Source organism: Phocoena sinus, chromosome 16 (genome assembly GCF_008692025.1).
Source record: "Phocoena sinus isolate mPhoSin1 chromosome 16, mPhoSin1.pri, whole genome shotgun sequence".
NCBI lineage: Eukaryota > Metazoa > Chordata > Mammalia > Artiodactyla > Phocoenidae > Phocoena > Phocoena sinus.
In genome coordinates this window covers 28,072,507-28,096,082 of record NC_045778.1, presented here as the reverse complement: position 1 = coordinate 28,096,082, position 23,576 = coordinate 28,072,507, and the positions used below count along the sequence as shown (strand labels likewise).

Below are 23,576 nucleotides of genomic sequence, written 5' to 3'. Positions count from 1 at the left end.
ATGAACTTTATGCCACAACATCTAACGTACCTTTTCCCAAAGTCCTGACAGACTGAAGGAGAAAAACAGGATCCACAGAGCTCCTTTGGGAGGCAGAAAATGGCCTTGAATTATTTTCTATGCTCTCTTCTGCATGAAGGAAAACAACCCTCACACCTACCATTCACCAAAATATAAAGATGATCTATGTCAGCTCTGAAAGTTGCCCAGGCAGAATTATTCAAGGTAACAGTCCCCAAATAATAAAAATTCATTTCCTCATTCAAAACATTTATTATATACCTACTATGTGCCAGACAGTGGGCTGGTTCTAACGATACAGTTGTGAACAAGTTAGACAAGAGTCCAGCTCTCGCAGAGGTCACGTTTTAGTTGGTAAGATGATAATAAATAAGTAAGCAAACATAAACAAGGTAATTTCAGTTAGTGGTAAAGGCTATGAAGAGACTAAAGCAGTGATGTAGCTCGGAGTCGGTGGGGTGAATAAACAGCTGTCCTTTCAGAATACAGTTCTGTTCCTTTGAAGTCCTCCCCTCCCCTCTGACATCCAGCAGTTCTCTTTACTGGGTCTCTGAGGCTCACTCACTCATCTGTTCAAATATTCTAAAGCTCACAGTGAAAGCAGTGTTGCTTTGCCCTGGAAGAAGTAAATTACAAAGCTGGCCTGTCATCACACTGAATCCTGTTACCAACCCAGCTGCTGGCAGAGGGGAGTCTATCTCCTCTGCTCTGGGCAGCTGGGGCCCCACAAGATCCTGGTGGTAACCAAAGCATCCCATAAACTTCAGCGGCAGGAAGAGGCCTTTTCAGAATGATAGGCTTGCCCTTTGATTTACTATCATTTCCCTTTCCTACGTTTCCAACAAAATCCATACGTCCCACTTGTATCTCATTTCACTGTGGTTGGTTGTTTTCCCCTGGTGTGGCATCCGGCCCATGGTTACAGTATTTCAGTTGTGGTCCATGGTTTTCTGGTTCCTGCAGCTCCAGAGCTCTTCCGTGAGCCTGCCTGGGATACAGAGACTGCTGACCAAAGAAGAGCATTTGGGAAGAGAAGGTCCACTCCTCATGCATGAGCCTTCCTAAGGCTGCAGTCAGGCAAATGGAAGCCACACTGACTGAGGGGCCCAACCAGAGGACTGGTAAGAAATCAATCTTAAGAGAACCTTTAAGGAGTCCTGAACTAACAACCTGTCAGCTCTCTGCATTGCGGCTCTGTGTGCTGCCTCACTTGGGTGGAAGGAATGAGGCACTTGTAGGGTTATTGAGCACAGCGTTTGCACAGGGGAACAGTGGGAAGTGATTTAGCAGCCACACGGGTGTTTTCTTTAATTATACACTATCGGGAAAGGGGCTGAGCTCAACAACCTCCACTGTCCGCACTGTGCTTTCCCAGTTGTCCAAGGCGGGATGTGCTGAGTAAATGGCGAGGGCTGTTGTTTGGCTGAAGTGCTTCCTGGTGGCCTAGAGACAGAGCCTGTCCTCATCTGTTCCCCTGAAGCACAGGCTGCCTTGAAGGCAGGTCTGAGAAGGGGATTCTCCACTCCTCTTGGCTCAGGCACAGATGGTGCAGGATGCCAGGAGATCTGGGCATCCATGGGAGACTCTCAACGCCTCCTAACTGGAACTGGATACGGCTGGGACATCTTATCTGCCAAACCCCGAAGCAGCTTCAAGTGAGATGGGCACCCAAGAAAGTTGCCAAAGAGGAGGTGGGTAAGGAGGAAGATGATGGATCTTCTGGCCACTGGATCAGTACACCTTTTCTACTGGTATCCTTTTACTAACTATTCCCATCAACTGAAAGAGCAGGGCTTATTCTACTCATTTTTTTTCTTTTTAATATGGAGAAGCTGAGGTGCAGAAGGAATTAAAACAATTCCAAGTCACGTCTCCTAATTCCCAGTCTAGTTTTTTTTTGGTTTTTTTGGTTTTTTGTTTTTTTTTTGTGGTACGCGGGCCTCTCACTGTCGTGGCCTCTCCCGTTGCGGAGCACAGGCTCCGGACGCCCAGCTCAGCAGCCATGGCTCACGGGCCCAGCCGCTCTGCGGCATGTGGGATCTTCCCTGACCGGGACACGAACCCGTGTCCCCTGCATCGGCAGGCGGACTCTCAACCACTGCGCCACCAGGAAAGCCCCCCAGTCTAGTTTTAAGAGACTCTTCTTTCTCCTCAAACTTTAATGTGTACATGAATCACCTGCGATTTTTGCAAAACTTCCGATGCTGGTTCAAGGGGCCTAGAATGCTGCCTGAGTGTCTGCATTCTTAACAAGAGCCCAAGTGATTCTATGCGGACCACACTTTGAGTAGCACAAAAGCTCCTGACAAGACGTCTCAGAGGGCAGGGGCCCTCCTTAATAGTTTGATAAAGATTCTTGGCTCCCCTGGTTCACCATCTCCCTCTCTTATCAGGACTTGATTTCATCACTATGCAACCTCATTGCTTTCTCAAAACATGCTTATGATTCTAGAATTAAGGCATACTACCTATCTTCCGGGAAGAACATTTGCTAAAAACCCAGGTCCCTTTATTTCATATGAATCATTCTGCAAACAAAGTACTAAAGGCACCAAAGGTTGGTGTGGAATTCTAGGTGCTCATGGTCAGCTTCTTGACTCAGAAATAAGCTTTGTGAACACAAATCTGATGTTTCAGTAGGGTTCACTGTCAGTGGAGTTCAGCAAGGGCTTGTCTTTGTCTTAATTATGGAGTTTCTCGAGATTTTCCGTTCCCCAGGCTCTTGGTTCATGACAGGAAGAACTAAACACTTCCAAACCATGCACTGTGATGATGGAATGAAGCTAAAACATGTGTTAATCTCCCCTTGCTGTTCCGTACAATCCATGAGCATCTCAACGATCTGTCCAGGAAAAGGTGTGTTTGCTCCAATTTCACTATTTAAAAAATGGCCTGCTGTGCCTTTTGTGTCTTGTATTATGCTTAGAACTGTTTTAAGCACACTCACTTAATCCTCATAAGTCTGTGAAGATGTTCTTATCCCTATTTTATAAATGAATAAATGGAAGCTTGAAATTTTTAAGTAATATCCCCAAGATCACGTAAGTAAGAATATCACAGCCAGGATGCGTGATGCAGGATTTATCACTGAGAATATAGTACTCTCTACAGTTGCTTTCTTTAAAAGTAAACACCGGGGCTTCCCTGGTGGCGCAGTGGTTGAGAGTCCACCTGCCGATGCAGGGGACACGGGTTCGTGCCCCGGTCCGGGAAGATCCCACATGCTGTAGAGCGGCTGGGCCCGTGAGCCATGGCCGCTGAGCCTGTGCGTCCGGAGCCTGTGCTCCGCAACGGGAGAGGCCTCAACAGTTAGAGGCCCACGTACCAAAAAGAAAAAAAAAAAGTAAACATTAAAAATGCACCCTCCTCAATGGGAGGGTAGAGAAGGGGGGAGGAGGTAGCTCTAATGCATTTATGAGTCCACAAATAGAAGGGAAGAACTTTCCACTGGAGTTTTGAAGAACGGGGAGACCAAGATGGTGTTGGTGATACCTCCCACTGTTCTCATACATCCTCCCAAATTTGTTTGGTTAACACCTTTCAAATTACACTTCTCTGGGACCACCCTGTGTCGGGTACCCTGGAAGATTCAAGAAAAGTAGAAAATACACAGTTCCCACCATGAAGACTTTTATGGTCTACTTAGAGAAAAAGAACCAAATCATGGGAAACATCCAAAGAAATTCATGGTGGATAATAGTTTACCTCTACAATGTGCATTAATTAGCAAGGAATGTGTACAACATGGATCTCGATTTTGGCACACACAGGAATTATCAGAAGAATTTACAAAAATACTGAAGCCACAGAGATTCTGATTTCACTGATAAAGGGCAAATATCATCAAGTGTGATTTCGGACTAGCAGCATTAGCAATAACTTTTAGAAATACAAATGATCAAGTCCTGGCCCTACTGACACTGAAACTCTGGGTGAGAAGCCCAGGAAGGTGTGGGGTTTTCTTGCGGTATGCGGGCCTCTCACTGCTGTGGCCTTTCCCGTTGCGGAGCACAGGCTCCGGACGCGCAGGCTCCGCGGCCATGGCTCACGGGCCCAGCCGCTCCGCGCCATGTGGGATCTTCCCGGACCGGGCACGAACCCGCGTCCCCTGCATCGGCAGGCGTACTCTCAACCACTGCGCCACCAGGGAAGCCCCGGAAGGTGTGTTTTAACATGCATTCTGGATGATTCGGATGTCGGCTAATGGTCTCCAAGCATTTGATGGAGGAGGAAGCTTTAACATTTTTTAAAAGCTCTCCAGGTGATTCTAGTGTGTAGCAAAGTTGGGCAACCACGAATACAGAAGCCAATGAAGATTAGCCTTTAAGAGAGAAGATCCATGTGACGGACCACTAACTAAAGAAGGAACAAATTATGGAGGACTTTGAATGTCAGACCAAAGCTCTGCTCTGCAAATCAGATATCACGTGTTCTCTCTGCCCCAAAGGGCATAAGCTCCCCAGAGACAAAGGTCATCCCTTCTAACTCCAGTGTCCCTGTGCTTATTACACAGGGGGTGCTCAGTGCATACCAGTCACTAGCAATTTCTGATTATTCAGAGTGGGAACAATTGTGTGAGTTAAGTCTTTGGAAAATGGGCCTCTGGGGAAAAGCCCATGAAAATGATAGGCTAGCCAAAGGGAGGAGAACTTGGGTGAAAACAAGAACTGCCTGAGTTATAAGCACACATCTCTGATGCTCACCCTCAAGTACACAAGCATTAATAGCAACGATTTCCTCTCCCGATTCCCACCCTCACTCAACCGCACATTTTATAGTGGCACCAAAGCACGTAAAGCATTTATTAAACAGCATGAAATCCATTTAACGCTTCTCTGGATGCACTAATTAGGTTCTGTATTTTGGGGCACAGCAATACAGAACAGAAGGCAAAATCCTGGGCGTATTAACATTCTGTGTTTACCTTTTGGATTTCTCCATGAGTTATCGAACCCCACTCCCATTATCCATCCCACATGGTGGAGGAAGTTCCTTTCAGGGAGTATGCGGGGAAAAATTTCAAAACGTGGAGTCAAAAATAATAAACGCTAGAACAGGCTATCAACCTGTAGGGCTTAACCCCCAGTCCACACAGTTCCCCATTTCCATTAATCAACAGCTCCAGGAATATTACAGTTCCTTTGGAAAATCCGAAGTGCTTGGCAAGGCGGTTTTGATTTCCAGTCAGCCCTTATTTGGTGTTGTGTGAGGAAGATCTGCTAAGCTTCAAGCAATTAGCAGGCAGAAACGAGCTCCAAGCAGGGAATGTGTTTTAGTTCGTTGAATCATACTGAATCTTAATCTATTTACCAAAAGGAATAAGAAATGTGCATCTGGCTAGGGTCTTAGTAAGGGCCTGAGAAAACCTTCACATTTTACTGACTTCTTATTGCTGTTTTGTCTTGACACCTGGAATTCACAGTCAGAAGAATGGAGGCTGCAAAGTTTCAGACTGGGTTAGCAGGCTTCTCAGGCCTTCCTGGTATCTGTGCATTAAGTGACAAATGTTATGAATACATCTCGAAAGCTCTATAAAGTGCCTACTAAGGACCTCCTTTTACAAAACAAACAAAAAATAGAAATAAAAACAAACTGCAGCCAAAGAAGTTACACAATCAAGATATCTATGGCCCCTGAGCAGCTGGGTTTCCAACAGGAGTGATTCAACAGTGCGGTGGTCTGAGGGGGTCTTCCGCACTGGGTCTGATGTGAAGTAGAGTTGAGGGCATTCCTTCAAGATAAGTACTCAGCTGATTAGGCCCTTTTATACTTCCATCCAATCAATGGAGCTCAAGTTTCCCCATATCCCATCTAGTCATGCGCAGGTATGACTGTCAGGAAATGAAAATGTCATGTCATTTTTACTCCACATCCACAGCAATGCAATTGCCAAATCAATGGACAAACAAATTTTGATAGAATTATCAATTACTCATCTGTGCATAAACTATCAATACGCTGTTTTTGCTCATCTAAATGTTTACATGTAAAAAAAAAATAACAGCATATTCTTCCATGACTGATTAATATTGAAAACAAAAACAGTATTAAATACCCAACACAGGCTGGTGCAGAATCAGAGATTCATGGCAATGTCAAGATGTAACGTAAAATTCAACAATCCAGTGTTGTCTGAAAGATTAGGGTGGTTCCCCACCATGGGTCCTCAGCCTGCAAATGTACACATAACAGTAAGACCAATTCAGGAAAGCGCTAAGGGTGTGAAAGAAAACAAGCTATGATCCAAGTGAAATGGCCTAGCAAATGATGCATTTCTGTCTGGCTTGTTAGACAAGTTCCAGGCCGAGGGAGAGTTCTCTCGGGTCCCTCCCTGTAACATGTTGCTTACTCAGTATATTACATGCCCACATCCTTCCCTGGCATACTGTGTCTGTAATAATTATCTGTCATTACAGCAAACACTTATTAAACAATTACAGTTGATTCTTATTATTTATGGTAGTTACATTCTATAAAGCTGCAGCAAATACTGAATTAGCAAACACTGAACCATTGCTCCTAGGGTAAATATGGGCTTATGTTCCTGAAAGCCTCTGGTAGCAATATTTTCATCAACCAATCAATACATAACTTTGTTTTATGTGTGATCTGTTTCAAGACAACTTATTTAATATATAGTTAATTCATTAACATTGAACTCACAGCCAAGTACACTATAATGCATTAATGCATGCCTGAACAAAGCTTACCAAACACATGTAATTCCTCCAAAAGGCACATACGTCCCCAGCCTTCTTGATCTAGAAACACTACACAGCACTTGAGTACTGCACTTGGAGGCAATCACCAACAAAAGCACAAAAATGTGAAAAGCATAGCACTAAATAGACCGTGAAAAAGATACTTGTTTATGGTATGAGAGGTGAAACAAGAAGGCAGAGTGTGGCTTTAGTTTGACCTCAGCTGAAAAAATGCACAACTGGGCAACTCATATTTTTTGCCACTTTGTGTGTGTCTGTGAATGACCGTGAAAGTGTGCTGTGAGGATTGATTTTGGGGTTACAGACAAATTTTAGGCAAATTTACAAACACGGAATCAACTGTATAATGAGGATCAACAGTACCTGATTTGAACCGAAGCTGACACACATGGAAAATCATTTAACTTTGAAGAGTCAAAACTAAAACCCTGAATGCTCCCTCCCAGTGGGAGACTGGCACCAACTACTGTCTTGGTCTGCAGTGAAGAGAAGTCTGAAGGAATGCTAAGGACAGGGCCATGACAATTCTTGGAGACAGTGAAATGTGACTCTGACCACCCCCAGATATCCAAGGAACCGCAGGAAACATTCAAGGTCAGAGTTATGGCTAAGACCACAATTAAAACAACAACAACAACTCAGCTTCATAACTTCAACTTAACCTTTATGTCCCTCAGTAAATTAAAGGCAAGGATCACAACAGCAACAATTTCATCCAAGTTCTGTTTGGCAGGATTAATATTTCAGAACCCCCAAAAAATCAAAAATAAGGGAAAAAGAGGTGATAAGGCAAGAATGAAAGTCTTCCTTCAAGAGCTAGAAAAACGTCTCTCAACAACAGGAAGGTGGAAAAGAGAAGTTGGCACATCAGATCACTGTATTTTATTTAGAGTCTCAAGATGTCAAAGTCTCACTGGAAATGCTGCTTTTTTGGTATTGGTGCAACTTTCTTCAAAGACCTACTCCTTGGTCTTCACTGTGCTCAAAGAAACCAAATACTTTTGAAAAGTAGCTACCTTTAAATTGGGAGATTGGGAATGACATACACACACTACTCTATATAAAATAGATAACTAATAAGAACGTGCTGTATAGCAGAGGGAACTCTACACAACACTCTGTAATGACCTATATGGGAAAAGAATCTAAACAAGAGTGGATATATGTATATGTATAACTGAGTCACTTTGCTGTACACCTGAAACTAACACAACACTGTAAATGGACTATACTCCAATAAAAGTTGAAAAAAAAAAAAAAGTAGCTACCTTACTCAAGAGGGAGGACAGGACCACCTCACCTTGAAGCAAGACACTCCTCTTTAATGAGAACAGACATTTTACTCAGCCATTGGCCTAAACTAATACATCTTTTCAATGGACATCTGAGTATCTGAGCTCTGGTGCTACATCATACGTGTCCTGCATGATTGCTTTCATAGCAGGACCTGACTTCCCTTTCCTTTGAGAAGCTGGCATACACTGAGCACGCTCTTTGGCCTCCATGATAACACTTTAGAGTGAGTCAGTCAGCTGGGACAGGATCAGTTATAGAATATATTTGGTGGGTTAAATAAAAATAATAGGGAAATGGCCTCAACACATCCCACTATAGAAGCCAGATCCATGTGCAAACCACAACGCTGGGACTAAAACTGGCTACTGTCCCTTATTTAAAATGTTAACAACAAAGTGAAGACCGGATGGATACTTCTAGGTAGGGATGCTGTACAAGGGGATGATCCCTGCAGGACACTAGTACCCTTTCCTTGAGCCCTTCAGCCTATACCTGGAGGAGAAAGAGGAGGGACATCAGTAGGATCGGCCAGATTAGAAAACTTTCTCTGCAGTTGGAGTCACTGGGCCTATACGAGTTAATGTGGTCCTTCCAGATTACTTTCCACCAAACTCTTCTGCACAGCCAGAGTAACAGGGTATAGAACTTGGGACATTTCTTTCCATTCTTCAGGGACTTTCTCCTCTCCCACATAACTAGGGAGGATGGATCCAGAAGATATGCTTACCCTCTCATCTCCCCAAGCACCCATGCCAGACAATGGACCACACATTTCCATTCTTATTTCTTCATTGACTGCTATCTGACGTGAGAGGCCTTTTCTCACAGCAAAGTGGTAAGATTTACATATTGATTTTGAATTTACAGTGGACACAGACAAAATTGACCTTCTGCCCTCCTTTTGTTCTAGAACAGACCCTTAACTCAGCCTAGGATGACTAAAATAGAGGAGTCCTCTGTGGAATCCATCCTAGCCCATCAGTGTTTTATTGGGGTATATTCCTGAAGCCCCCGGCTAGTATTAAAGTTTTATCTCTTCTTGTTTCAGCCTCTGTGCATACATCTATCTCGTGACCCTGCAAGAAGACATAAGTAGGAGAGTGCAGGATTCACCTATTAAGGTCCTTAAAACATCTTTTTAAGACCATCAGAATTTCATACCAATCCAATATCAACAATATATCTTACGTTTTCCACTTCCAACCAAGGGATTTTTCACATTGTTTGAGAAACTGGACTAATGTCCTTAAACACCATCCCTCTCCCCATTTCTATAAAATTCACCAATTCTAGATGGCCAGAGACGTCGTTTCAAAGGGCAACAAGCACTTTTAGATTCTAGGAGCCAATGTTTTGTACACACAGAATCTCTTGCTCTCTCTTGCAGGCTTCATCCAAAAATGGTTTTGATGGGAGATGTGGCAACATGACCTTTAATAGCCTTCCCAACCCTGGCATTCTAGAATGAGGAAGTCGTGCTCCAAGCAACTCCACACTCACTGTGGCTGCTCTCCCAAGCCACAAGGAAAAAAAGAGGGCAGAAATACAATTTGGTCTCGGTTATACCAGATCCCCACCCTGAATTCTCCATCAAGGAGAAACACATGTAAACTCCACCCAAATTGTCCTTCTCTCAACATCTCTAACCCTGCAGCTGTGAAACATCAGAATTTGTTCTTCTCAGCACTTGAGCCCTCTGCAAAGCCAGGAGATTACAAATAGTCCTGGCAGGTTCTACGGAAGCCTACTCCGTCATTGGGCACAACACGGAAATCCACACATCTGGCCCAGAAAAAGGAAATGGAAAATACAAATTAAAGAGATGCCAAAGTCATGAGAGATGAGGACAGCTCACCTCTAGCTGAGTGAATGCTGACCAAAACCACCCTCAAGTCTCACTGGGTCATTTTTTTCTTTATGCTTAAAGGGACACATGGGTTTTTAAAGTAATTATTCACTATTCCTAGGTTTTCAGTTGATATACTTGTTTTACAATGGCCAGGTTGGGACAAAGAATAATGTAGCCTCAGAGTGACCAAAATCTGCCTTTTGTGGGGGCGTGCATTGAACAACAGGATAATATCCAATACAGTCACTGCCACTTAAACAATGGAAGTAGTACAATGAATGACTCTTCTGTGGAACAATCGTGTCATTCACTAGGCCAATGGAGATCAGATTCCTTCATGCAGTAACCCCACGATCAACCTTTTGTACATCCTTCTCCATCTTGTACCTGATTCATCCTAAGAACTGTTATGTACACCAAATCAAGGAAGAAATCAAAATGGATGTTATCATGGATTTAGCATCATACTAAATGTCACTGATGGTCCCTGAATGTGGTTTCAAAATAACTTATCGATGGAACAGTTGTTGCATAAGCCATAAACACTGGACTATAATGGAAAGATGTGATTTTTTTCAGTTCTAATTGCCTGTGTGACTTTAAGAAGTCCTTGAACCTTTGTGAACCTTCACTGCAATTTTTATCTTTAAAATGAGTTTTGAGGATGAAATGTAAAGTATTACACAAATATGGAATGTAAACATATGTATATATATATATAACTTCCTTCTCGTGAAATACTGTTTTTTATCTTTGACTCACTTATGCTTAATGCACTGAATGGTACAGTTTTGAACACGAGGACCCTCAGTCAGCCAACTGAATTCTAATTTACTGAAGAAGTTTCTGGAATCTGTGTGCCCAACTGCTAAGCTACAATCAAAAACCATGCTATCTTCTACCTAAACCATAAATTTTTAAATTTCTAAAAGAAAAAGAATACAAATGGATAAATTTATGTTTTTAACCCAGAACAAAACATGCTGTCATGATTACCAGTTTATCCACCCTGTATGATTTATTCATAAACAATGCAAGACTATATAATCCATAACATGGCAAACAAATGTGTCCTGGTTTTGATAAGCTCATTCCTCCAAGCAGATGCTTATCACAGCTACCTCAAAGTAAAACAGATGTTTCACCATTGAAAATCTTGGGACTATATGTTATAAGACTGTATATGTTGTAGAACCCACAGCAGGGGTGGAGGGCTTGGGGCTCTGTTTGAATTCATATATACTTTAGCCATGAGACTTCACTAAGCATTAGTTGACAACTAAGTAGACAAATCTAACTATTCCATGTCAGCATGGCGAAATCTGACATGGTAGGGTCCCAACAAATCTATGCATAGAAAGGGCAGCAGATTTAACTGATTAAAGGATTCAATGTGTTTAATCCAAATTCAACCCATTGATCAGTCCTACATGAATATTATGGGCCTCTGATTGATGGGGAAGCCTGGCCATTGCGGATGATGACGATCTTTTAACTGTTCTTTAGAAACATTCCTCTTCTATTCCAGAGACCTTTAAGCATGTATATATGGAATAGTGCTTATCATTCATTTAACACATATTGATTCAAAGATTACCATAAGCTAGGCATTGTGTAAGGAAAAGGAGATTCAAATATATAGGTGCAGACCCTGTTCACAGAGAGTTTACTGTCTAGTAGAGAAGTTACATGAAATAATGGAAATACCCCATAACCCTAAGATAACCTCACTACAGTCTCTACAACCTAATGGTTATTTGATAGACATGTGTTTACTTGATAAATGAAAGAATATATGCATCATGAATGAAAGAAAACATGAAACCTTCGCTGCTAACTCATAAAATAATGTTATTTTAAAACCCTTTCTCCCTGAACCTTCTCATAAAATTTTAATTAAATCTAAACTCTTTACCCTAGCTTAAAAAAAATCTTTTCTTTTCTGAACCCTGCATCCCTCTCCATCCTGGTCTCATACCATTTTCTCACTAGGCTACTATGCTCCAGTTATACTGGCTTTCTTTTAGATCCTCTACTTAACACCTATGCACCAGCTCGCCTGCCTTTTACGCTCACTGTTCTCATCTTTGCCTGGCTGACATCTCTTGCCTGTTAGTGCTCACCTTACATTTCATACTATATGCCTCTTAAAGGAGCTGGAATAGATAAGTTCTAACTTTATAATATTTCAGTGACTTTCAAACATTCTGGGGGCAGCAAAAACAGGAAAGTGATTAGCTCTCTTGTTTAAAAGAAAGTTAAGTGGTGTGGAGCACATATGACCCTCCCACATCCTCTCTACAATCTGATGGCCTTGAGGTCCTGACCCAGAACCTCAGAGCTTCTTACCACTTATTATATTCTATATCCAAGCTGAACGGTCCCCACACTTATGTATATTTTAAGAAGTGGAATAAGAATGTAGGGCATTTACCAAAAAAATTAAAAACAGAATTACTACATGATCCAGCAATTCTACTTTTGGGTATTTATCCAAAGAAAATGAAGACATTAACTCAAAAAGATGCATCTCTGTGTTCATTTGTTCATTGCAGCATTATTTATAATAACCAAGATATGGAAACAACGTAAGTGTCCCTCAGTGGGTGAATGGATAAAGAAAACATTATAAATGTATATATATAATGGAATATTATTCAGCCATAAAAAGAATGAAATCTTGCCATTTGCAACAACACAGATGGACCTTGAGTACACTATGCTAAGTGAAATATGTCAAACAGAGAAAGACAAATACTGTATGATCTCACTTATATGTGGAATCTAAACAACAACAACAGCAACAACAACCCCCCCTCCAAAATCCCAAGCTCATAGATTCAGAGAACAGACTGGTTGTTGCCTGAGGAAGGGGGTGGGGAGGTGGGCAAAATGGGTGAAGGAGGTCAAAAGGTACACACTTCCAGTTATAAAGGAAATAAGTCATGGGGATGTAATGTACAGCATGGTGACTGTAGTTAATAATATTTTATTGCATATTTGGAAGTTACTAAAGAGAGTAGAACTTAAAAGTCCTCATCACAAGAAAAAAAATTTTTGTAGCTATGTATGTGATGGATGTTGATAAGACTTATTTTGGTGATCATTTCACAATATACACAAACACTGAGCTGTTATGTTGCACATCTGAAACTAATATAATGTTTTATATATATATGTAAATATATGTGTGTGTGTGTGTGTGTGTATATATATATACACATATATATATATATTATACCTCAATAAAAAGTTTTTTTAAAAGAGAGTGTAGGACATAAGGAAAAACCCATTGGTTTAAGCCACATCATAAGATACCACCCTCTCCCTCACCACTTTGATGATCCATCTGATAAGTGACCTCTGAGCCATACAAGGCTAGAATTTTAATCCCTACTTCTAAACTCTTTAGTTTCCCTCTTTATGTCATATCCATTCACATTCTACCTCCTCAATCAAACCAAAAAGAAAATGAAGGTGAATTTTAGAGACAGACTATTCCTCTGAAGGAAAGCTCTACAAATGGTAAAGACGGACAGAGCACTGGGAGAAGTATCTCTTGAAGAACACAGTCTTTATGTATAGTACAGTTCAGAAAACACCTGAAGAGTCCATCTGATTCTCGAGCTTGTTCAAAATTATTCAATTGTCAGCAAAAGTATATCAAAACATTCCAAATTAAGTTACATCACTTCAAATTTCAAGATTAGACCTCTACCAAATCAGAGTGGGACAGAGGCAAAGAACAATCCATAAAGCCTAACTGTTGGTACTAGGATAGAACTAGTCCTATTCAAATGTGAACAGATGGAAACACATAAATACATCTGCAACTAAGGATTGTATGAATAAAAAGACAATAATAACACCCAGGAAAGGAAATCTTCCCTATTGATTTGGGTAAAGAGGATATATATTTGAAAATTAATTTCTACATGAAACAGAAGAAAGATTTAGAACACATCTATTTGCTATCCTCAAAAATTTATAAGAATACACTGACTATAAAAGAGGATCAGAGTGTCAAAAGAGAAATTTTTCTGAGATGAATGCAGAGATAATGAGGGAACTGGCTGAATTAAGGGAATAGCTAAGGAAGCCCAAACTCAGTGGGGAAAATGAAAATCCATACTGGAGGCAGTAAAACAGAAGTGACCTTGTAAAAATTTAAGTAAATAATGAACAGGAAAATTTCTCAACATTCAGAAGAGAAAAAGAAATAGAAGAAAAGATGAATGACACAGAAGACAAATTAGATGTAACTGAAGAGAGTTGTTACTGAAACAGAAATCAGAACAACAGATACTTTGTCATCAACGGTCTAATATAAATAGTTATAAGTGAAAGAGCTTAGTGGAAAACAAATAAGAAAATTTTAAATGACTAGAAATATAAAGGAAGTTTCATTTTATTTTAAATCACAATGCTAAATTTAAAATCTTAAAAAAATCAAAGCTTATCTCTAAAGTAGCAAAAATAAGGCTGGCCTTACCCTACTTTGCAACATCAAACATCAGAAGACAATGAAACAATTTGTACAGAGTAGTGACAGGAAAAGTTTGTAACCTGAGAGATTTATATCCAAGTTGTTCATGTGAAAAGGTGGCAGGAAGACATTTTGCTAAGCTTAACATCATGAAAGGTAAATCATTCATGATCCCTTCCTGAGAAAGCACACACACAAAAAGAATACCTGTCAACTGATAAAGAGAAAGAGAAATCAAGAACTCAAAACTGTAACAGTTAAGTATAAAAGAAATGGCAAAGAACTTTCAAACCAATTAATTTTTTAGGATCAAACATGAAGAACTGTCAAATGGGCACACAATTAAATTCAAAATCTAAAAATATGTTGTATATGAAAAACAAGTCAGAATTTTGTAATAAGAAGTTGATATCACAACACCAGATAAAAGGAGTAAAAACTTGTAAATACAGAGAAGGAGAAAGTGAGGTTAAGCTCAGATAATTTAAATTCCTCATTAGAAATGTGTTCCCGAATTTAACAGAGAAATATAGTTTTAATATGCATTTGATAAACAAATGAATTACCACTAGTAGAATTAATGAAAGGATTTCAATCCTACAAACCTCTACACAAGATAAAAGCAAACAAATCTACAATGAAAGAAAAAAGCAAAAAAAACATTAGATAACATGATGAAATTAAGCATAAATATGTCATAGCAATAGATTTAATTGCTATAATTTTTCCTAATAATTTGTGTTAGAAAATTAAATATTAAATATATTCTGATATACAAAGACAGATAAAATTTCAAGATGATTTAAAAATTGAAAAATGGTGTATGAGAAAATCTTGTCAAAAGCAATAAGAGCAACAATTTTCAAGGCAGAAAGCAATAACCTGGGAAAAGAAGATAATATTTTGTGCTGATGAAAGGAATCCAGTGCAATGATGATATAACAGACATATAACTTGGTGGTAGATTACATAATCATCAAACACCAAAATATATACACTAACAATAATGAGTTCTGAAACATCATACAATTGTCAATCTATGACAGATTGAATAAATATTAAAAGGAATAAGACCTTCGAATAACATAAATATGAAAAAATGCAGAAACTTACATATACATACATGTCCTTATACCCTTTGAAAAGAAAATGTAGGTTCTTTTCAAACACCATGGGGCATTTTAAAATTTCACCATTTATTATATTCTCCACCTCAGTGCAATAAAACTAGAATTATTAATATAAAAGTTTAAGCAAAACTGAAACAAAACTGGAAATTTCCTTAAAAAAATTGGATCAAAGAGTAAATAAAAGTCAATGATAACTCACTTCTGAAATAAGAGAGTAAGTATATTCATATCAACACTAACAGAATATAGACACAGCAGTAATAAAACATGTACGGCTGTAAATAAACAGGAGATAACTAAAATGAATTAAGCAATCAGCCTGAGGAGTCATAAAGTAAAAGAACATATACAACAAAAGGCTGAAGAAGGAGGAAAAGCATATTAAGTAGAAACAATGAAAAAAGGAAATATTAAAATTAGTTCTCCAGCCAAACCAAAAAATGAGAGGAACTTAGAGTGCTAAGATATATATGGAAACTAGAAAAAATGGTTCTGATGAACCTGGGAGCAGGACAGGAATAAAGACACAGACATAGAGAATGGACTTGAGGACACGGGGAGGGGGAAGGGTAAGCTGGGACAAAGTGAGAAGGTAGCACTGACATATATACACTACCAAATGTAAAATAGATAGCTAGTGGGAAGCAGCTGCATAGCACAGGGAGATCAGCTAGGTGGTTTGTGACCACCTAGAGGGGTGGGATAGGGAGGGTGGGAGGAAGACGCAGAGGGAGGGGATATGGGGATATATGTATACATATAGCTGATTCATTTTGCTATACAGCAGAAACTAACACAACATTGTAAAGCAATTATACTCTAATAAAGATGTTTAAAAATGAGCCTTTATTTAGAATAAATAAAATTTTATAATTAGAAATGAAAATACAAATATCCAAACAGATGTAAGAATTTTTCAAAGGACAAACATATAAATAGCATTTTTCAACTATCCAACTAGTAGAGTTGGAAAAATAATTCTTAGAATTGGCTAGAGAATGGTTAGATTACCATTGAAATGTAAAGTGGAAATACCACGTTTGGATAGAAGTGTTTCATTATATATCAAGTACCTTAAAAATATTCATACTCTTCTACACAGTAATTACATGTTAATTTATGCTATGAGAGATATTAAAAATTTGGATGATTTATGTTTTTATAGTACCTCCATATGCTGGAACATTAAGGAGCTGTTAAAAAAAACCTGCTTTTGAAGATTATTTAATGGCATGGTAAATCCACCCTATAATGTCTGGAGCAAAAGACAAGGATATAAAACTAAATATGCAGTGTGAATCCCATTTAGTGAAAAGCAAAACATAGATGACAACACACTGAAATGTTAACTATAATTATTTCTGTGTAGTTTTATTATTGGTTACTTAAATATTTTCTACATGCTTTTCTATAGTTTCCAAGTCTATGAAAATGAGAATAAATTCTTTTACAATCAAAATAAACTCTTTAAATTTAATTGAAAAGATTTCTGGCCAAGATGGCACTGTGATTTTACATGTTCAATTCTTCTTCCTCAAAATACCATTAAAAATAAAATTTTAGCTGAAATTTCAAATATTAAAAGCATACCTGTACCTGCATTTGTCTTTTAATTTTGCACAGCAAAGGAAACCATCAACAAAGTGAAAAGGCAACCCACAGAATGGGAGAAAATATTTGCAAATGATGTGATGGACAAGGGATTAGTCTCCCAAATCTACTAACAGCTCATGTGGCTCAGTATCAAAAAAACAAACAACCCAATCAAAAAATGGGCAGAAGACCTAAATAGATATTTCTCCAAAGAAGACAAACGGATGGCCAGGAGGCACATGAAAAGACGCTCAACATCACTAATTATGAGAGAAATGCAAATCAAAACTACAATGTGATATCACCTCACACCAGTCAGAATGGCCATCATCAAAAATTCTACAAACAATAAATGCTGGAGAGGGTGTGGAGAAAAGGGAACCCTCTTGCACTGTTGGTGGGAATGTAAATTGGTACAGCCACTATGGAGAACAGTATGGAGGTTCCTTAACAAACTTAAAATAGAGCTACCATAGGATCCAGCAATCCCACTCCTGGGCATACATTTGGAGGAAAACATGATTCGAAAGGATACAGGCACCCCAATGTTTATTGCAATGCTATTTATAATAGCCAAGACACAGAAGCAACCCAAATGTCCATCGACAGATGAATGGATAAAGAAGATGTGGTATATATATATGCACATACATAAACATATAATGGGATCCTACTCAGCCATATAGAAGAATGAAATAATGCCACCTGCAGCGACATGGATGGACCTTATCATACTAAGTGAAGTAAATCAGACAGAGAAAGACAAATATCATATGATTCCGCTTATATGCAGAATCTAAAAAAAACAAAACAAAACAAATGAAATTACTTACAAAACAGAAAGAGACTCACAGACTTAGAGAATGAACTTATGGTTACCAGCGGGGAAGGGTGGAGGTGAGGGATAGATTGGAAATTTGGGGTTGACATGTACACACTGCTATATTTACAATAGATAACCAATAAGGACCTACTGTATAGCACAGGGAATGCCACTCAATATTCTGTAATAACCTAAATGGGAAAAGAATTTGAAAAAGAATAGATACGTGTATATGTATAACTGAATCACTATGCTGTACACCTGAAACTAAGACAATGTTGTTAATCAACTATGCTCCCATATAAAAAAAGTAATAAAGAAACATGATTTTTTTAAAAAAGTGTATCGTACCCAATACAAGATAAAAGTCTCCATATATAAGAAAAGTATTGAAACAGACAGCAGGGAGCAAATGCCAATATTAGGATACTGTTGAACTCTGTATCTAGAAATAGAGGCAATGAGAAGGTTCAAGGTCAGAGTCCCCAGCCAGACTCACATCACGCAGCTGGGAGCTGGTGGGGTCTTCCAACCTGTGGGGGGTGGGAGAGGACTGAGAAAAGACAGGCCTGTGGATTGCATTAAACCATGTACATGTGATACAGGAAGGAACAGAGCATGTCACACAAATCAGATTTGTGACAAGCTGCTAATTACTGCATCAGCAATATCCCCAATACCACAATGGGACAGGAATCCCAGCCCCCTAACATAAAACCTGATTCTGGCCTGAGAAGCCATATGGAACCTACTGCACATCTGTGCAGTAGATATTTAAAGTATTTTTTTTTTTCTTTAAGATAACTTTCACTCTAGATCAGCCAGTAAACTAAAATTCAAAACCAATAAGGAAAAACAGGACCAAGAAGATATTCAACAAAATCAACAACTAGAGGGTGCTTTGATTCCGGGGCGGCGGGGTGGGGCGGGGGGAAGCACATAGGTGTCTCTGAATAACCTTAAAATAATGATGCAAAGAAACAGTATCTTTTTAAATAAGAATTAAACAAAATGAAGCAGATAAAAATTGAGAAAAAAAATGAGTAACCAAATAATCAGTTAGAAGATAGAATTAGAAGACAGAAACAACACAGCTGATATCTCAAAACTCTATAGATGGAATAAATGGGAGAGTTTCTACGGTTAAAGGGAAAATTGGTGAACCAGAAGACAGTACTGAGGAAATCATTCTGAGTACAGCACTGAGACATAATGAGGTAAAAAACAGAAAAAAGAGATTAAGAGGTACAGAGTCTTCAGCTTATACCTAATAATATTTCCAGAATTAGGTAACAGAGAAAATACTGGAAAACTATTTCAAGAGATAACAATGGAAAACTTTTCCTAGGCTGAAGAAAGTCTTACATTCTCAGACTTAAGGCACACATCAACTGCTGAGTATAATAAATAAAGACAAACATGCACCTGGACATATTGCAATAAAAGAGCAAAACAAGTCTGGTCAATGGGCTGTGAGTGGAAGTAACATGTGTCACTTCCCAGGTAAGTATAAAAAGATGGGTATGAGTTGTCCATGAACTCTTTACCGTGAAGCTCCAAGATACCTTTTTTGGAGATGAAAACAGCCTGGATCTGTGGGTTACCATATGGATGGCAGGTGCCTGGAGAGCCACACAAGACATAGCTGACTTTGCAGAAGACTTTTCTTGTGTCAGCCTGCTGAGAGTTTGGTAGTGCTTCTCACCCACTTAGCCTGATAGAACAGCTTTATGGGAAGCACATAGATATGGTTATACAACATGAGGAAGAACTTAAATTTAGAAGCTTGAGCAGCACAATTAGCAATCTTCAAATAAAAGGGACCTATAGAACTCTCATCCCAAGTAACAGAGATTTTTTTCCCAGTTATTCAGCTGATGTCTACTGAGCCTCTATACTAGTCTACGTCCTGAGGTAGAGCAGTGCATGCAAGAGTCAAAACCCCTGCTTTTATGGAGTTCCCATTCTAGTAAGGGAAGAAAATAAGTGATATAAAAGGAAAAAAAGTGATGAGAGAGTGGGGTATTTTGGAGTGCTATATGAAATAGGGTACTCAGAAAAGGCATTTCTGATAAGACCTTGAATAGAGACCTGAATGAAGTAGGAGAGCAACACATGTAAATGTCAGACAGATGAGCCTGCAGCCGATGTGTAAAGGCCCTGAGGCAGCAATATGTGACTCGGAGAAAGGAAGGAAAAGACTGTCATAAAAAAGGATCAGAGATTACAGGGAACTAGATCATGGGGTATCTTGAGGGCCAAGGCAAAAACTGTGGATTTTACTCTGGAAAAAATGGGAAGCCTTTGGAGGGTTTTGAGCAGAGAAGTAACACGATTTGATTTATATATTTCAAGGACTATTCCAGCTGCTGCTGGCTAAAGACAGATGTGTTTACCTGAGTGGAAGCAGTTCAGAGGCCACTACAATAGTCAGGCAATCTTGTGGTACTGGCTGTGGAAGTGGTTCCAATAGCCAGATTCAGGCTATACTTTGAAGGCAAAGCCAAGTGGTTATACAGATAAATTACATATTGTGTGAAAAAAACTGAGTAAAGATAATTTGGCAGTTTTGGGCCTAATGGACAGGAAAACAAAACAAAACAAAACAGTATTGCCATTTTCTGAGATGAGGAAGGAGAAAGTTTGGGAGGTGAAGCAAATGAAAAACATACATTATTTTCAAGCACATCATATAGTTACAAAAGTCTGCCATGTGCTAGGGTACAAACGAACCCTCCAAAGTTTTCAAAGAATATCAAACAGATGTCCGTGACTACATGCAACTAAATCAGAAATTAAAAGGGTAGGAAAAACATCATGATTTACAGACAAGAAAAGCAAACTTTAAAAATGATTTATGGAAAAAAAAAAACTTGTTCAAAAATGATTTATGGGTCAGAGAGAAAACTGTAATGAAAATTACAAAATATTTAGATTTACAAATGTAAAAGAGTTGCTACAAAACTTTTAGGATGCAGTTAAAGCAGTACTTAGAGAGAAATATATAGACATAAATGAATTTATTTTAAATTAAAAAGAATCAAAGTAAATAAGTTAAGCTATAAATCAGCAAGATAAAAGAACTGAGTAAACCCACAGAATGGAAAAGGAAAGAAACGAGAAAGAACCAAAATTAATAAACTAGAAAAATATAAATCAATAAGACATTTTTCAAAAGACTAATGAAATATACCAACTTCTAACATGATTAAGAAATCAAGAACACAGAAATAAATAGGAATAAGATTGAAAATAATAGAAGATACCCATAATGCCTCCCCCCCGAAAAGTCTGGATAGACTACACATTGGAAATGATAGAAGAATAACAAGAACTTTCAAAATCCTCTAGATCAGATATTATTGCAGCCACTTTGGAAAGCCGTTTGGAAATATAAAATATGATATATCTAAAAAGACCACTTTTAGGTATATAGCCTTAAAAAACAAAAACAAACAAAAACCCTCACAATCTGTGCTACAGGAAGAATATAGATGAATGTGCATTGCAGCTTTGCCACAACAGCAAAGATTTAGAAATGACCACCTGTACAGGAATGACTAAACTACATTATGTGGATATTATGGAATACTGTACAGCAATTAAAATGGATGGACTCTATGTATACATCAATTGAATAGATCTCAAAAAACACAATGCTGATCAAATAAAAACAAGGTGTCAAAAGATACAGTATGACACCATTCAGATCATTTTAAAGGTACTAAAACAATGCCCCATACTGTCTGTGGCTATATAAATACCTATGCAGCAAAAGGATAAAAATGGACTGAATGCACACAAAAAGCATGACAGTATTTGCTTTAGGGCAACAACGTAAGGGGAATGGGATTAGGGAGAGGAATGTGAGAGATTTCTTTTTTTTCTAAATATTTTATTTCTTAATAATAAAAATCATCTGCAGTAAATATGATAAAATGTTAACATTTTTTCATAATCAGTGGTGAGGACATACATGAGTTAACGTTCCTTACATTTTCCTCCATACTTTTTATTTAAAAAGTACTTAATGAAAAAGCAGACACCATTTTTTACTGCCTCCCTCAGCTCCAGTTGTCACTAGTCTGTCCTTGGGAATGTAGCAAGTCTTCAATTTGATCCTTGACAGGACTGGAATAAGATATTATCCAAGGAGGGACCCTGACTCAAACTTCTCCCTCAGTGTAGTCTCACCCATCTGGGTTGTTGAACTTATTTCCTGGAGAACAAATCCCATCTATATTTTCAAGGCTTTCCCAATGGGCAGTTGGAATGATATAAGCTATAACATGGCTGTGATTAACTCTGGCAAACGATGAATTTACTGCTCTACATGTGTCCTGAATTTGGGTAACAGACAAATAAACATCCGTGACGACCTGCATCTGCAGGGTCAGAAGCAAATGGACCTCTGAGGGGTCTCAGAGCCATGAGGAATGTTAATGCTTCAGAATCAGAACCTGCTCTTGCCAAGATCCTGAAGCAGAAAGGGACTGTGCTGCTTAGATACCAGCAGAGACCTTTCCTAAAAGCAGGCAGTACAACTAGAAATATTACCACCACCTTTCAGGAGAAAGGAGAAAAACTGACTACAGCAACTGTCGTGATACCAGCTTTCTGGTCTTTATTGCTCACGAAATCCGGGAGTAAATTATCCTATTTCAACAACCAAGTCATGAAGAAAGGTAAGAATTTCTGGAATAGTGAATGACTTGAGATCATCATACCCCTCCCAGACTCCTTGAGAGGATGACCTGTGTCTTACTCCACCAAGAATTTCCCACAGTGCTTTGGCCTTAGTAGGTACACTATACACACGGTGGGAATGCGTGTATGTATTCACACACAGCATATTATACATGGCATATATGTTAACATACTTACATTATATATACAGTATATATACATACACACATACTGATCAGTAATTTTTTCTCCTTCTTCTTGGCCTCTGCATCGTGTAGAGTTTGGCCTTTGGTTAATATTATTCACCATCTTGGATTCCAAACCTTGAGTCTCCAACAGACTCATTCTCTTTCAGCATGTGCTGAGGGGAGCTCTGAGTTGAAAGCAACCTAAGCTCATGCTTGGCTAGATGTGTCAACACACCCAAGCATCAGAATTCAGATTCTTAGGGTTAAGGAGTACCAGATGGCATAGAAAGGCTTTCTAAACATGCTGAGCTATAGGCCTCTGAGTGAGCTACTCAGAAAACTGGCTTTTGCTGCCCTTAAAAAAAAATGAGGTTTGAGTCTAGTCTCAAATTCTCCTGGCCCTCGAAAACTGTCACCTCTCCACATCCACACTGAATTCAGATCCGGGGCCTAAGCCCAGCTCTCATTTCTCACTTCTACCACAGGCTTTGCAATTTCTGTCAAATAACAAATAATCTCCTCTTTCACCTTTGTTCTGAGCAAGCACTTTGTACTCATTTGCTGGGCTGAGCTGGGGAAAGGCCTTGAAATAAAAAGATGAAAGTAATTGTCTTCTAAGACAGAAGGAGCTTACGGCTGGGCTCCGATTAGATGCAGGTGATCTCTGCCAGAGAAAAACCTCACCCCTCGACTCCCTTTTCTATAAAGCTGGCATTTTGTCACAGAGGAAAGGCAGAGGCAAACACTCTGCTCACTGAACACACTGAACAAAGCTTTGGGTT

General features: G+C 39.0%; 1 protein-coding gene across 4 annotated transcripts in view; it reads right to left on the bottom strand.

The window, feature by feature from the left end:
* The window catches only part of LRMDA (leucine rich melanocyte differentiation associated), a 1,257,159-nt gene that overhangs the window by 93,518 nt on the left and 1,140,065 nt on the right, over positions 1–23,576 (bottom strand). The window lies entirely within an intron of this gene.